This window comes from Capsicum annuum, chromosome 9, assembly GCF_002878395.1.
Source record: "Capsicum annuum cultivar UCD-10X-F1 chromosome 9, UCD10Xv1.1, whole genome shotgun sequence".
Lineage (NCBI taxonomy): Eukaryota > Viridiplantae > Streptophyta > Magnoliopsida > Solanales > Solanaceae > Capsicum > Capsicum annuum.
This window is the reverse complement of record NC_061119.1, coordinates 185,373,538-185,379,933: the sequence shown is the minus strand read 5'-3', so window position 1 is coordinate 185,379,933 and position 6,396 is coordinate 185,373,538.

The window sequence follows — 6,396 nt, the reverse complement described above, 5'->3', positions numbered from 1 at the left end:
TCTCATCTTATTTATGAGAAAGAAAGATGGTTCTCTACGAATGTGCATTGACTATTGCTAGCTGAATAAAGTCATAGTTAAAAATAGATACCCTCTTCCTAAAATTAATGACTTATTTGATAAACTCCAAGGTGCAAGTTACTTCTCTAAGATAGTTCTTAGATCCGACTATTATTAGCTTAGAGTAAAGGAGTGTGATATTCCCAAGATAGCTTTCAAAACTCGTTATGGTTATTTTGAATTCCTAGTCATGTCCTTCGAGCTAACAAATTCTCCAGCAGCCTTCATGGACTTGATTAATCGAGTGTTCAAATAGTACCTAGACACATTTGTCATAGTCTTCATCGATGATATTTTTGTCTATTCCCATAGTGAGAATGATCATGCAAACCATCTTAGAATTGTGTTACAAACTCTTAGAGACCACCAGTTGTTTGCCAAATTTAGGAAGTGTGAATTTTGGCTAAGGTCAGTAGCTTTCCTTAATCATATTATTTCCAATGATGGCATTAGAGTTGATCCCCAAAAGACCAAAGCAGTGAGAAACTGGCATAGACCAATTTCTCCATCAGATATCAGGAGTTTCTTGGATTTAAGCTAGCTATTACAGATGGTTTATTGAGGGGTTTTCATCCATTGCATCCCCTAGGTACAGATTGACTCAAAAGAAAGTTAAGTTTCAGTGGTCGAATTTTTGGGAGAAGAGTTTTTAGGAGTTGAAGGCTCGACTAACTTTCACCCTAGTCTTAGTATTACCTGATCGTATAGTTGGATTCGTTGTCTGTTGTGATGCTTCTAGAGTTGGTCTGGGTTGTGTTTTGATGCATAAAGATAGAGTCATAGCCTATTCCTCTATACAGCTTAAGCCTTGTGAAAAGAACTATCATACTCATGACCTTAAATTTGCTACTGTTGTGTTTGCTTTGAAAATCTGGAGGTGCTATCTATATGGGGTGCATGTCGATGTGTTTACAGACCATAAAAGTTTGTAGTATATGTTTATGCAAAGAAAGTTAAATCTCCATTAGAGAAGGTGGTTGGAATTGTTGAAAAACTATGATATGAGTGTTTTGTATCATTCGGGCAAGGCCAATATTATGGTAGACACCCTTAGTAGACTGTCGATGGGTAGTATGGCTCATATAGAGGGTGATAAGAAAGAGTTAGTTTGATAAGTTCATCAGTTGGTTGGACTAGGTGTGCAGTTAGTTGATTTGGTTGAGGGACATGTTTGGGTCTAGAGTAGTGTAGAATCTTCTTTAGTTTTGGAGGTGAAGAAGAAACAAGATAAGGATCCCAGCCTAGTTAAGTTGAAGAAGTTGGTCAGAGATTAGAAGATTGTGGTTTTCTCCCAAGAGGGAGATGGTGTTTTGAGATACTAGAGTAGATTATGTGTGTTGTCCATTGATGGTTTGAGGCAGCGGATTATGGCTGAAGCGGATGGTACGCATTATACCATTCACCCAGGCGCTACTAAGATGTACCAAGATTTGTGGGAAGTTTATTGATGGAGTGGAATAAAGAAAGATATTACGAAGTTTATCACTAAGTGTTTTATTTGTCAACAGGTTAAGGTAGAGCACCAAAGACCGGGTGGCACCTTACAGGAGTTTAGTATTCACACTTGGAAGTGGGAGTAGGTGAACATGGATTTTGTAACAAGATTACCCCATTCGCGTCGTCAACATGATTCGATTTGGGTTATTATAGACAGGTTGACGAAATCAGCCCATTTTTTGCCAGTTCATACATCCTAATCATCCAAAGATTATGCTATGGTGTATATTAGAGAGTTGGTCCAATTGTACAGAGTTCCTTTGTCCATTATTTCAGATAGGGGTACTTAGTTTACCTCTCACTTTTGGAAAGCCTTTCAGAAGGGTCTTAGTACCCAAGTTCATCTCATTTACCTTTTCATCCTCAGAAAGATGGTCTGGAAGAGAGGACCATTCAGACCCTAGAGGATATTTTGAAGGCATATGTTATTCACTTCAAAGGTAGTTGGGATGATCACTTATCGTTGATCGAGTTTGACTACAATAATAGTTACCATTCTAGCATCCAGATGGCTCCATTTGAGGCTCTTTATAGGAGGAGATGTAGGTCACCGATCAGTTGGTTCAAAGTGGGTGAAGCCACTTTGATAGGTCCAGATATGGTGTTAGAAGCTATGGAGAAAGTCCAGCAGATTTGAGAAATGTTGAAAACAGCTCAGAGTCGTCAGAAAAATTATGCAGATGTAAGGAGAAGGGATCTTGAGTTTGAAGTTGATGAATTAGTTTATTTGAAAGTTTCACCCATGAAGGGGGTGAAGAGTTTTGACAAAAAGGGGTAGCTTGGTCCCCGATATGTTGTCCCCTAAAGAATACTGAGTCGTGTTTGGAAGGTGGCATAAGAGCTTGAGTTGCCTGCAGATTTGTCATCCATTCACCCTGTGTTCCAGCTATCCTTACTAAAGAAATATATTGGTGATTCAGCTATTATTGTACCTTAAAAAGCACAGATATTCACGATAGCCTCTATTATGAAGAGATTCCAATTGAGATTCTTGATCACCAATTCGTAGACTAAGGAACAAAGAAGTTCCCTTGGATAAAGTTCTTCGGTGGAATCAATCCGTTGAGGACGCCACTTGGGAAACATAAAGTAGATATGCGAACCAAGTACCCTCATTTTTCGCAGAAAATTCAGATTCAGTTTAAGGTAATAATTTTTCTCAGATCATCTCTTTACATTCTAACTTTCAGCTTTATATAGTCACTCTCTTGATAATTCTTTCTTTTGTAAACCAGTTTAACCATGCAGTCATGCTTACAGTTATGCATGCCAGTGTATAGTTTCAGTTCCTCATTAATCTCAGCTTAATTAGTCTTATTCGAGGATAAATGTTTCCAAGGGGGATATATTGTAATACCCCACACTTTCCTAGTTCAGCTCAGCCCCTAGTATGTGCCCATAGCACTTAGAACCTAAAAATAAAGTTAAGTGTTGAGGGGTTTAGTCACTTTTGACTCCCTTTAAACTCTGAGAATTTTTAAATTGACATTTCGAGCCGCGAGCCAATGATTTTTGTGTTGAAGTATATTCAAGGGTGTAAGTAGCATGTCTCGGGAAAGTTTTGGATTTTTTGAACTAGGATTGGATGGTGTTTGGACTGGAATTCCAGCAGCTCACCACGATTCCATCACGTCATGGTTAGTATGGCGTCAAGAGGTCCACCGCATAGTGGTGGAGTGTAAAAAGGCATTTTTTAGTTTCCGTTTAGTCACCAGAATTCCACCGCATCACAGTGGGTATCACAATAACCCGTTTGGCGCGTCGCAGTGAGGTCGTGATCGGCGTTCTAGTTGCGAGATTTAAATCCCCAAGGGTAGTTTATTCTTTTCCCAAGCATCTAAGTCGTGAAAAATAGAAGATTAAACCTATTTTATGCATATTATACTTATTTTTCATCAAATTTCTTCCCAAAGAAAACCCTAAAGCTTTAATTTTAAACTTTAAGAAATCCAAAACACACTGTTCCTTTTCAAAGATAACCAAGAATTCGAGGTTTCCGACTCAAGATCTTCAAGAAACAATCTTAAAGAACACAAATAGGAATTCAAAGTCAAGTGCCTTCATCAATTTAGTCAATTAATGTATGTGAGTGTAAGACCCCGCAAAAATCCTCATCATCTAAGTCCTTTAAAACTTGCTAAAATAGGTCTCAAACTTCGAAAATTTTCAGCTAAGTGTTGGGAGTTAGTCTTTACCAAAGCCCTCAACTTCGAGGAATTTATTTACGACCTTTCCGACCTCTGAAAGTTAATTTTTTTATTGATTCACGATTGGGGAAGTCAATAGTACATCTTAGGTGAGTTTCAAAATTTTCGAACAAGCATAAGGGCTTGTTTGGAACTCCAAAATAGTAGCTCAAGGAGATTAGACGGTGGCGCCCTGCCTAGTCCGATGCTGGGGGGAGCCCGCGATGGAGACTGCGGCGCCCTGGCCTATCCGGTCCGAGTAATTTCTGCAGTTTTAGTTCGTATTTTTAAGGGTAAATGAGTCATTTTTCTGACCTCAATCCATCCAAACACAAGATTTAAGCCTATTCTAAGAACATTAGGCTTATTTTCATTAGTTTTCTCTCAAGCAATACATTAAGAACTCCAAAGCTCCTCCTCTAAGATTTTTAAAACCGAGCTTCTTCATCTAGTTCTTCATTCAAGGTATGTGGGGTTTTTCAACAAGGATAATCCTTTCATCCTTATGCCCAAAACTTATTTTAAATTTCAAATCTACTGAATTTTATGTGATTTCCCATGATATTGAAGTTAGGGTTTATACCCATGTTGTTATTTATAATTTTATGAGATTTCCCATGATTTAAAAGTTAAATTACATGATTATGTTTATATTTTCATGAATATTGCAAAAAAATTTCAGATTTTGAGTTAATTTGTACATGTTTACATTATCAAGCATGATCATTTTGATGTTCTAACATAAGATTGACATATGGGTCATTAAGCCCTCATGAAAGCTTGTTATTTCAAGAATTGTTGTGCTATAAGCACCCTATGACTAGATTGCATTCAGATTATTAATAAAGATTTTGACCTTTTAGTCTCAGAATAGATATAAAATCCATGATTCAAATTATAGATTTAGGTTTACAAATATACAGTTGGTTTTCATTATAAACCATTAGTCTATTTTAAAAGTGGATTTTCTTCAGAATGAGCATACAAATTTATTAGGAGTAGTATTTAGCACCGAAATAGGTACGTTACCACGGTTTCATACCCCAGAACTACATGTCAACGTAAGATTCAGATTGTTCCCACTCCTACGTGAATGACAGATATGTGATCACTTAGATAGGTTATACTCGCTGGCAAGAGTATGAATCCTCTCCCCCAATGTGATGATTCTTCCTTAGAAAGATGAGATGTTGGACTCCATGAATACTCATATGGTTTATGTCGGTTAGAAGAACCTCTCTAGGGCCTTTAGAAAGTGTTAATCCTTTCGGATAAAGCATTTTCCCAAGCAAAATAAGTTTTCAGATTTCACTTGGCCTATATGATTTGAGAATTAGAATAGAATACAGATTTCAGAACCAAGTGTAATGGCTCACGAGATTTACATTGCATGCTTTACTATTTATGATTGATGATCTACAGATTTCAGATTTACTCTAGCCTGTGTGAGTCATTTACGTTTGACATGCATGATTTTATAAATTGTGATGAATTTGCTTACTTATTGCATTCACCCCCATATACTCAATACATCATCAAAGTACTGATCCATATATACGTCTATGTGCTACATCGTCTCATAATATAGGTTCAGTTGCTCAGTCTCAGCAGCGTGAGTGACTTTCAGGCACCTCATCTACATCCCTGCAGTTGGTGAGTCCTCATAGTTCGAGGACTTAGTTATTTAGATTTCCAATTTCATAATAGATGTTTCAGTATTCATTTCAAATAGTTTGAGTTAGCTGGGGGCCTGTCCCAGTGACTCTCTATATTCAGCCAGTACAGACTTGTCAAACTACCATATTTAGTTTTAGACTTTTGATTCCGTATTCAGATTTTTCAGGATTGTTGTACCAAGATTTGTAAGATTATTATGTATCAGATATGGATTATATTCTATTTTTATATGGATACGTATACAGATTGTGATCACTTAGCTCAGGCTATATTCCCTGGTAAGAGTATAACACGTCTTCCCAACGTGAGATTTTTTCTATAGGGGAACTAGATGTTGGACTCCACGATAGCTCACATGGTTTATGTCGGTTAGAAGAACCTTCCTAATAGCAAAGACTTATAGAAAAGCTTTAGAATTTAAGTGTGAAGGCTCACAGTTTCTTTCAGATATTATTTTACATTAGATATTAGTCATGAGATTTCAGCTTTTAATTTACAGATATAAAAGTGAGTCCTTTCTACACTTAAACTACATGATTTAAAGATAGAATACAAGTACAACTTTTAGAACTGAATGTGATGGCTCACAAGACTTACGTAGTATGCTTTATCATTTATGATTTACGATTTTCAGCTTTTAGTCATTCAAGACAATATGAGTCATTACACTTAGCATGCATTCTTTCATAAATTTTTATGAACATTGAGATATTATTTTACTAATGCATTCACCCTCACATGCTCAGTATATTCCAAAAGTACTGATCCACATAGATGTTTATGTGCTACATTGTTTAATAATGTAGGTTCAGGTGCTCATTTCCAGTTGCGTGATCAACCGTGAGCATCTCTATCTATATCTCAACTGTTGGTGTGTCCTCATAGTTTGGGGATGCAGTTTTTCAGACTTCTAGTTTATTAAAGTAACCTGTTAAGCTAGTTTCAGTCAGATTGAGTCAGTTGGGGATCTGTCCCA